Source organism: Drosophila suzukii, chromosome X (genome assembly GCF_043229965.1).
Source record: "Drosophila suzukii chromosome X, CBGP_Dsuzu_IsoJpt1.0, whole genome shotgun sequence".
NCBI classification, from domain to species: Eukaryota; Metazoa; Arthropoda; class Insecta; order Diptera; family Drosophilidae; genus Drosophila; species Drosophila suzukii.
Window position 1 is genome coordinate 25659072 of NC_092084.1, and position 10818 is coordinate 25669889.

At 43.3% G+C, this 10818-nt stretch overlaps 1 long non-coding RNA gene across 1 annotated transcript; it reads right to left on the minus strand.

Annotated features, from left to right (window-relative positions):
* Positions 1-446: 446 nt before the first annotated feature.
* Positions 447-1661, minus strand: LOC139353504 (uncharacterized). The gene is made up of 3 exons (XR_011604818.1): positions 1535-1661; positions 1035-1475; positions 447-977 (listed from the first exon to the last, which is right to left on the minus strand). It is a non-coding gene; the product is annotated as an uncharacterized lncRNA (long non-coding RNA).
* Positions 1662-10818: the final 9157 nt, after the last annotated feature.

The window sequence follows — 10818 nt, forward strand, 5'->3', positions numbered from 1 at the left end:
GTAAGTACTGTCTCGGCATGGATTTCCCCATGGCACTCGCCCCAGGTGGGTTGCTCACTTTCGGCAGGGCATCTCGGCGTCGGTGTCCCCCTGCTCCTTGGCTCGTGATGCAATATTTAGAATTGTTTTCTGATGCTGACGGCGCTGCTTTAATGCGCGGCGCGACCTTGGGCAGCCGAACAAAGCACCATTCTATACTTAAACACAGAACGCAATAAATAACAAATTTGCCACCGCCAAAAAAGCACACACTCGGCATTAACTACCACAAGCTCAGTTCGGGATGGGGATGGTATGGTATGGTATCAAATGGAATCGAGTGGAGTGGAAAGGGGTCGGGTCCGAATGGACAGAGTTTTGCACGCCTTTAACATACCCAAAATACGTGCAGTCCCCGCGGGCAAAAACAATCATCGATTGAAAGCTCTATTATTGCTCTAATTTTTTCCCGTGCGCCATTTGCATTTTCAGTGCGCTTCATACTTGTCGGAGATTATAATAATGAGAATAATAAATACACAATATTTGTGCATATATAATAATATGTCATTTTGACTCATTAATAACCAATTATTTCCATTAAATCTTAGCATAATGGATCAATTTTAAAATCATTTCAAAGGGGCTTACATAAGTAAAATTACATATTTACTTTTTTTTTGTTTACAATTTAAGGGAGCTTTGTAAAAATGGACCATAATTAGATACATGGCCAATGGCCATTGACCATACCTTTCGATTCTCAACAAATCGAGTACTATGCTTCATCAATAGATATTTGCTTGCTGCAAATAGCAGTACAGCTTAGAACTCGAATCACAAACTATTGAGGTACGCCAATTAAAAATATGGTTTCAATGGGTCTCACAAGTGCAGACCAAAACAGAATAATAGAATATTTAACAATCGACATTGTCTAAATGTGGTGAAGAAACCGAGCAAAAACATGTTGTGCTGATGAACGCCAGAGAAATAGACTGCAAAACAGAGGAAGAGTCATATTTAATTGGCAGAGTATGTTTTTTCATGATTACCAAAACTAAAGCCGCTTATCGAACGGCAAAAACAACACGTGTATGCATTCAATAGAGCAATTTTTCCACTTTAATGGCTCCTTTGTTATCGACGTTCATTGAAGATTAATGTAGTTTCAAATGCGTGCGAGCACCATTAAGGGAAGCCCATGGAACCCACGAGTCCCGGTGGATCCTGGATGGGCACCGAACCGGAGTCCAAGTCGGTTGTTTATTTCGGACTCCAAGCCATGGAATGCGGCAAGTGAGTCGGTGGCCGACAAGTGTAAACAATTTTTTTTGTGCTTCCCGAAAGTTCGGCGCAGAAGGGAAAAGAATGCCCATCATGGTCCTAATGGCACATAACACTAAACACTCGCCCCATACGATTTGTGGCGCGAAATATGCTAAGCAGCACCTCATTATCGAGGTGCTCTTGAACTTGAAAAGCGACTCGAATTCCTGGTAAGCAACAAAATCATAAACAACGAAGAATTAAAGAGAAAAATACAAATAAATACAGAAATAAATGCGAGAGCCTCATGACAACAAAGATGTCGCAGGCGGCCGCTTGTGATCTGGACACGGCGGAACGGGAATCGAGTGGAATATTATGAAATCCGCGACAATAACAAAATAAATCAGTCCGCTCGATCGGATCGAATCGAATGAAATGGAATGGAATGGGTCTGCGGCTCATCTACATATTCCCCAGCGCACCCACCGCTCTCACTATAACCCCCGTCGCCCAGTTCATCCTTGTGGCCTTGAGCATTCATTAGTTCCCATTCACCATCGCGAAGCCGGGCCAGAAGCCAGAAGCAGAATTCTAAAAACGCCGCCACTCGAGACGTCTTGAGAATTTCACGGCAATTGAGCGGACAAAAAATGTGAAGAGCTTCGTGCTGGTATGCCGGCAGGTGCGCTACAGCGATTATACAATCGCCCCAGCTCACGTAGAGCGATGCCAATTATCACCAGATAAGGCATGATTCTGGGGAGATTTACTCACCCAGCTGTGCCCTTTCAGTCGAAGATCGGGATCTAATTTGAATTGCCTAAAATATAGATGATGCCGTGGCATATCCTAGATTAAATCATGTCTACAACAGATATGGTATTATACCGTGTACATTATATTCAGTAATATCACACAATCCATATAACATTTGAAACTGTGGTTTACTATTTCATATATGAATCGCTACATCGATTATACAATCGCCCCAGCTCACGTAGAGAGATGCCAATTATCACCAGATAAGGCATGATTCTGGGGAGATTTACTGACCCATCGGGATCTAATTTGAATTACCTAAAATATATATGATGCCATGGCACATCCTAGAATCAAACAAATTTACAACAGATATGGTTTAACCCTGTGTACATTATATTCACACAGTAATATCACACCATCCAAATAATATTTGAAACTGTGGTTTACTATTTCATATATGAATCGCTACATCGATTATACAATCGCCCCAGCATACGTAGAGCGATGCCAATTATCACCAGATAAGGCATGATTCTGGGGAGATTTACTCACCCAGCTGTGTCCTTTCAGTCGAAGATCGGGATCTAATTTGAATTGCCAAAAATATATATGATGCCGTGGCATATCCTAGATTAAATCATGTTTACAACAGATATGGTATTATACCGTGTACATTATATTCAGTAATATCACACAATCCATATAACATTTGAAACTGTGGTTTACTATTTCATATATGAATCGCTACATCGATTATACAATCGCCCCAGCTCACGTAGAGAGATGCCAATTATCACCAGATAAGGCATGATTCTGGGGAGATTCACTGACCCATCGGGATCTAATTTGAGTTACCTAAAATATATATGATGCCATGGCATATCCTAGATTAAATCAAGTTTACAACAGATAAGGTATAATCCCGTGTACCTTATATTCACACAGTAATATCACACTATCCATATAATATTTGAAACTGTGGTTTACTATTTCATATATGAATCGCTACATCGATTATACAATCGCCCCAGCATACGTAGAGCGATGCCAATTATCACTAGATAAGGCATGATTCTGGGGAGATTTACTGACCCATCGGGATCTAATTTGAGTTACCTAAAATATATATGATGCCATGGCACATCCTAGAATCAAACAAATTTACAACAGATATGGTATAATCCTGTGTACATTATATTCACACAGTAATATCACACTATCCAAATAATATTTGAAACTGTGGTTTATTATTTCATAAATGAACATAAATATTCTATGCAATTCACTTGGCTTAACAAACCAAAAGATATAATTCGGATGAGATTATATTATCTTGGGTATATTCTTTCATTACTTTCATTACCTAAAATAGTATTATTCTGACTTCCCAAGCTGTCACCCGAGACAAGAGCCAAGCGAAATCGGACACCCTTCGCCGTTTGATGGTCAAAACAAATCGGTGACCGCCCGTACTACAGGGTAATTTGTTGTTTTACGTAAGCCAAGTCATTCATGCCGGGCGTGAAAGAACCCGAAAAAGCGCACGATCATCAGAATCCGCTCCTGGTCCCTTGCACTTTTGCAGAGGTGTGGTTTTCCGTTTTCGTCGAAACAAGCTAGGAATACGTGTGAAAATGCCTGCAATTCATTGAACCCGTCTGGGCCGGGAAACCAAAAAAAAAAAAATTGTTTGCGCTGCATTATGCAACCAGAACTTCTGGTGGTGGGGGTGGGATCCACTGCGTCGTCCACAATTCGCGGTCAAGCAATATAAAACAACAAGCAGAAAGCACCCAAACAGAGCGCTCCGCTCGTAAATATGCACAGAATATGCGGTTCAATAAACTGCCAGCGGCTACTAGCTTGTTGATCGGCTTTAAGGGCCCGTCCGAAACCGTAAACAAAACTGCGACGTTTCGAGATCCGGCGGTAGAAGGGCCCGCTTGGAGGCTGTGGGGCGGGGGCACTGGGTGTTTTGTATTTGGAATTGGCTGTGGCTAGACGTCACTCAACCTGTTGTTGTTCCGGCGAGGCTGACTCGTGACTCATGGGGCTGCCGTTCGTTGACAGCCCTCGGCGACCTTGAATCTCTCCGCTTCTGAGTATCTGATAGATGCGAGCCCTGGCTCACTAAAATGAGCGAAGAAAGTGAGGGTGAAAGTGAAGGTGTTAGTGGGAGAAACGCCAAGCTTTATCCGGTGGTCTTGGGTACGGGAAGTATCCTAGGATCATAAAATAAGATAAGAAGGTGTTTTTGAACGAAAGACTCATTAGCATTAAGGGTTCTCAGATCTTTACCATCTGAAGTGTGACCAGAAGACTGTAAGGGAGTGACCAGAAGCATGTAAAGGTGTGACCAGAAGAAAGACTAAGTGCTATTTGAAGATCTTTATATTTATTATAGTTATTTACAACATTATCCTAGTTTTAGATATAACATAATCACTTCCAATAAGATCAATAGGGGCACATTACAATGAAATGCTTAGATCTAGATTAACATTTGTTGAGAACTTAAAGAAAGGATAAGGTCTGTAAGGATCCTGGGCGACCATAGAGCCCCCGGTTTTATTCCCCAGTGAGTACACCTGCTCGGTATTACTTTGGGTTCTTTGGGGCCTGTGGCTTGGGGCTCTAAGGGCGCGTGGCTGGGTTGCTGGGTGGCAATGAACTCTGGGAGGGGGAGGCCCTGCCGCCCTGCCTCGCGTAATTATTCAAACGGGTTCGTCGCGCATTCCCGCGCTTTCCGACCCGAAAGACTCATTATAATTACCAAATGAACTGCTGCCGATTATATAATGACGAGCGATGCGCCACTCCACTCCATAGACGAGCGGCCTTGAGCGCGGACGCTGACACCTCCAAACGGAGCCGGACCAGGCATCATCGGCATCGTCTCAGCCGGCCAGCTTGTGTTTCTGAGCTAGAGCTCGAGCATGAGCTCTGGCATGGGCCTGAGCTGCGCTGGTGGCGGTGACCAGAGTTGGCAACACGTCAATGCCCAATCTCAGTCTCAATCTCAAGCGGTTTGTTTAGCATTCTTGCCGTGGTTCTGGCTATTGCTATTGCGCCATAACGGGCTGGGCGGAGTGGGTATTGGGGGTTCTCGTGGTGGCTCGGTGGCTTGGTGGTTCGGTGGCTCGGTGGCTCGATGGTGGTGCCTGGAACTGTGAACCCTGGTTCAAGCACCTCTGGGGTGGCTTGGCCGACCCTCCCCCTGACGGCCCACCGCCTCCTCGCGCATAAAATTAAGTATTCCGCAGAATCTGTAAGCCCGCCGCCGATCCGATCGATCCAATCGATTTGCGTAAATGGGACCGAATAACACCCCGATATCATCAAAGGCAGCGATCGGATAATGGCGGGTGGCGTGGCTGGGGTTGAATGTATAGTCCAGTCGAGAATATTTAATGCGAATTCTTCTTTTTTGCCAAAACAAATGACAATCCAATTTCATCGCGCATTCCTGTTTCCCCATCGGTATTGGTAACAGTTCGAAAACAAAACAAGCTGCTGTGCGGGGCATACCTGATTTTCTGAGGCACCTGTGAATGAGGGAGACCGATCGTAGATTTCCGGATTACGGTTCGGTTCTAGCATTCTAAAATGACCATCTGCCGAGCCCGCCAAAATGGCAAAGATGACTGAAATGCTCGGTGGGTTTTTTCTCCATGTTCTTTGAATGGCGCTCGTATCCCCCCGTGAATTTCCCCTGGCTCCGCAGAGAACTAGATCTGCGTGCGTGCGTCCATTGAAACCCCTCGTATTGGGTTGTAAAAAAGGTGGAAAAAATAAAAAACTATCCGCGAGGAGACCAAAACAGAAAAGAAACCGCGTGGACGGTCGGTGCTGGCCGAACCCGTCTATATATCGAGTGTTTACGTTTTGGTTCTGATAGTTTTCTGATTTTCTGATTTTTCGGCTTTCAAGGTTACTCTTGTTTTCATGTCCATTGACCTATTTGGTTTGGCTTTACAGGCATGCAAATGAGCTTTGGTTGGCTGTTTTGGGTTGTTGTTTGCCTGGTATGGTGGCGCATTGGTTGCTGGGCTTTCGGGGTCTTGACGTCAGGTCTCCTTATCCAATTCTTGAAGGGCAGTTGAACAGCAGACCGCAACTCCGTGAATGAGTCACCCAAGTTGCATACCCGTAAGCCCTAGGATGACGCAGTCGGATGCACGTTCTGGAAAATAGGCCCTTAGTCACTAGGAAAAAGTGCTGGGCACAGCACAAAGTGTCCGATTGCACTAGTCGTGGTCATGGGCAGTCCGAGTATTTTTAGCTTTGAACTTGGAAACCTTCGTTTTCGACTCGCCAGCACGCAAAACGTTCGGTTTGGCAGGTGTTTACGCCTCTTTACGTGGCCCCGGGCCAGAGTTTCTCACCTGCGATGACCGGAGGGCAAGATGCAATCTCGGCGCTCCCAATTGCTATCGGACCCATCGCCACTATCTGGTCAATTTGTTTTCGCACTGGGAAAGTGCGTCATAGAATATGTATATTGTACACATTCCCCAGGCAACATTTGCTGGCGGCCTCGATGCTAGAGCAAACTTAGAGATTTCCAAATATCCTTGGCTTCAGCTTCCGATGAAGTGGCCAGCACGCCCCTAAGCTGGCGAAATAATCAAGTAATCAACGTCTTGAATCCAAAGTTGCTCCTTTGGCTGGACGAGCCGGGCAACCCAATCCCCCGGATTGCTGTGCCTGCTCCTCCTAATCGGATTAAATCGACATGTGCACTCGTCCCCGGGTGAACACAATGCACACAATGGACTGTCTGTCTGTGGCCGGCAATTTAATTAAATTTCTATTGCAGACATTTTTGCAACAGACATTTTTTGCCCGGGGACCACCGAGTTGATCCATAAGGACCTGCAAATTCTTGATTAATTTGTGCTGCTGATGGAAATGAAGTGTGGTTTTAATTGGCACTGCTGCTGCACTTTCATTTGTCTGCTGAAAGGGGCAGCGATTTTGAAAAATATCTAAAATATCCCTAGAGGGGATATCCATCAACATCACTCATACGCAATGGTGACTGATGGCAAGGCAAGTGTGTATTGAGGCATTTCGGGTATTAGGTGTAAAAATGAGTTGCCAAATCTACCCTTCCATTTATCAAACCCCGGCACTCTAAATTCTTTTGTAATCTTAATAGTTGCTGCGTAGGTGTAAATCACTTTACTGCCAAAATTACTTTTACTTAATATTTATTTTGCATTTGAAATCTGACAAAAAATGGTTGCTAGAACAAACATTTCATTTCGAAATTAATGGAAAACAATTCGATAAAGCTTATTTATTTTTGTCAGATTTATGTTGTTTTGAAGGGCTTCTGGTTTTTGCATAACAGAAGGCCCTTGTTTTTCTTCATCGAAAATATTGTAAATTGGATCAGTGCCTTCCACAGCTAAAGTTGTAAAACGTTCTCTTATTAGTTGGGCTGGAAACAAATCAGCTGCAAGCAAGAAAGTGCTTTTCCGTAAAAATGTATAGATTTAATCGATTTTACAGGTATGAGGGATTTTGTTGAATTGGTAAGGAATGCTGTACTATTTTCATTCAAATGGGATTTGCCTGTTTTGTAAATATTTAATACTGAACACATTTTAAAATGATTTCTTATAGAGTTTGCCCACCATTAATAAATAAAATAGAAGTGACACACGTTTGATGAAATCCCGTATCACTTTGGTATTGACATGGGGCGTATAACTTTGATATGGTTAAGAATGCATAAAACTATATTTAGAATTTAGAATATTTAATCGAAAATTTTTCTTTATACAATGATTTCTATTTAAAGTAAGGGAGAGAAATTATCATATTGATGTGACTAACTTGTAGTGTTAGGATATAAATGAAATAAATGATTGAAATGATACGTGGGTAAAACAAGTTCATTTCATCTGTGAATGTTAGATAGAAAATGTATTTATCTGTTCAGAAGTTCCCAGATTTTGGCCAACCTTTGTGTGAAAACTCTGACCCTATAAAGAACATGTATTCTTATCGCCATCACCAGTTGGTATGCGATTCAGGAAAGAGATCGGCTAACCAAAGTTACCCTAAAGCACACACCATACCAGAACCATCTACAGGTTCTGATCTCGGCTGCACTGCCCCATCATTGACTGCGTCATCCGGCCACCAGGTGGCGCTATGGCTGGGATTCTGGACCCAAATTCGCTTCCCACTCGGATCGTCTCTTTTCCAACCTTTTCGGGCCTTTATGCAATGAGCCGCGCTTGCCACACCTGGCAGGTAGCCGGGCATCTGGCCGAATACTTGTAGGCCGACTTTAGTAGGCTTGAGAAACTTTCACCGAATTTTTCAAGTGACAAGCACTCGGAATTCATGGATCAGCGACGACAAATAATGGGTAGTACCTACTTATAACCGAAATGAAGGCAAATATACTCGTGCATGTCGGTCCGTCGACAATTTCGCTCGTTCGAAGGTCAGATGTACGCGCTGGTCGCGAAACTTCTCCCAAAAATACCGATGCGGCGTTTCGAAATTTAGCCAGATAAACAGCATAATTAATATACAATTCGAAACCCGTTTCAACTGGGGTCCGTTAAGTAAACGGCCCGCCGACAATTGTATAATTGTATAATTTCGGGCAAAAAGGGCGTGTGGTGTGTGCATTGCGCAAATCCGCCTCCATGTGGTCTTTGCTGTTTTGCCTCTGCAGTCGCCTTCACCGTTAAAAGGAGGGAAAATAAAATTAAATTGAATTAAATGGTATGAAAAGGCAACACAATCGAAACCTGGTCAAGGTCGAGTGGCTTTGAGCGGCCCAATGGGACCAGACACGAGGTACCAAACACCAGACACCTAAGCTCTAAGCTCGGTGGCTCAATTAGCTTCAATTCGATTGTGGTCGTCTTTGGCGATTAGTGTCTGCATGGAGTGCACAACAGGCACCCATGGAGCACCAAAGAGGGGAGGACGAGGCCATAGTCCTGGACCCACTCAAATGGCATGGGTATGGGTATGGATATGGCATCGGTGGCCAAATCAATAGGCCCCATTACCGAACTGGGCAAGGGTAATCATCGCATGCGATGACCTGGCACTGCGTGGATTTCCAAAAATTCCGAAATTGAATCTGCCGGGCCAGGCACCGTCGCTGGGCTTGTGATGTGGTTGCATAATCACATCCACGCCGAGCTCTTTGGCCTCATGCTCGTAATTTCATTTGGGTTTTGTATTTTCGGGCAGGCACGTGTGGCGGGGCATTACTTCGCCGCTGCCCCCGGAGCTGACCATTGGGATGTGGAAAGTCGGCCCGGTGACAGCGCAGCCCTGCCAAAAAAGGACGAAGTACTGGCCCTTCCATAATCATGAGAAATGGGAGTTTAAGTCGGAGTTTAAAAGGTTTTCGGGAGTTAATTATGTGCAATGTGGAGTGACAAATGAGAAACAGCCGAAGTGTGTACTTGCCCCAGGACTTATCCCTGCAGCCAACACGTACTAAACATTTCTCAATGAAAACAAATTTGCCCTAGGCCTGTTAAACTAAAAGCAATTTTTACACCTGAAAAACGCATGTACTTTTAGTAAAAGCCATTTCAGGTGAAATCCAATGGATAGCTTTGTGTTCAAAAGTATGCTGCAGAAAATTTTTTCTAAGAACCCACTTAATCAAATCCTGCACTGATAAAAATAAATGTCTGCTTATTAAATTCAATATTTTATATTAAATACATGAACTAAACACAAAAACTTAATGTTCAACACAAAATATAATAAAAAGCAAATATTTAAATGAAGGTAGAAAATATTAGTTTTGATGTTAGTCATATTTAACTTTAAAATTTTACGTCTTTAAAATACGTCAATAAATCCATATTAAATTCAAATTTTAGAATCTTTAAATTATCTATAATTGTTGATTTAAATATTTTCATATTTTAAGTAGATAAAAACTGCAATAGATGAAAAACATGGCAAAAAATATTTAAATTGAGTATGGAATTTTTTGACCTACTATTTTTTTCTTGTCAGTGTAGATTTGCATTTCTGTTTTACATTTTGAATACATTTTAAGCCCTTCCAAGTACCAAAAAATTCATTCAAATTTTGTAACTCTTTTTGAGTATTTTATGAGCTGCTGGGAATTTAAATGTTTTTAATTCTTGGACAAACATGGCTGACGAACAGTGTTATCGCATTAAGGCATTCGTAAGTTTATAAACGAAAATAGCTACGTGGAAGTATCTGCTGTCAATATTTTTATTCGTTTAATAAATCGGATTACGTTGGGCAATCTGTTACGAGGGCTCAAGAAACGCAGCACGGCCCGAGTCATTCGTTTTCCTAACTGCCTTCTAAGCTGAGTACATCAATAAAATTGTCCACAGCCCGGGTCCCCCGGGAACAGAGCGCAGTCATCTGCGATTTACAGCCCCATCAGCGACCCCGCAGCTCTTTCTCCTGGCACTTGGCAAAACAATAAATACTTTATAAATTTGCTCCCGCTGCGGGAATGCTTGTTTATTAGGAATTGCCTGGGAATTTCCGTCTGCTGACTAGTAGGTTGGAATTGGACCGGCGATCATCAGGAGAGGCATACGTGACCCGAGAGGCATGGCCATCGTGGCCCAGATGCCGGTTGACCATGATCTGGTTAAAATTCGCAGTGGGCTGGGGCATGGCTCGAATGCCTGATAGCAGACAACAGTAGACTCAAAGTCTTGCCCGGCTCCCTGGACACTGGGTGCTCCATTTATTACGTGTAATAGCTGCGGTAATTGTCACGTAGCCAACGAAAGGACACTTCTCCGGCCGGCCAGT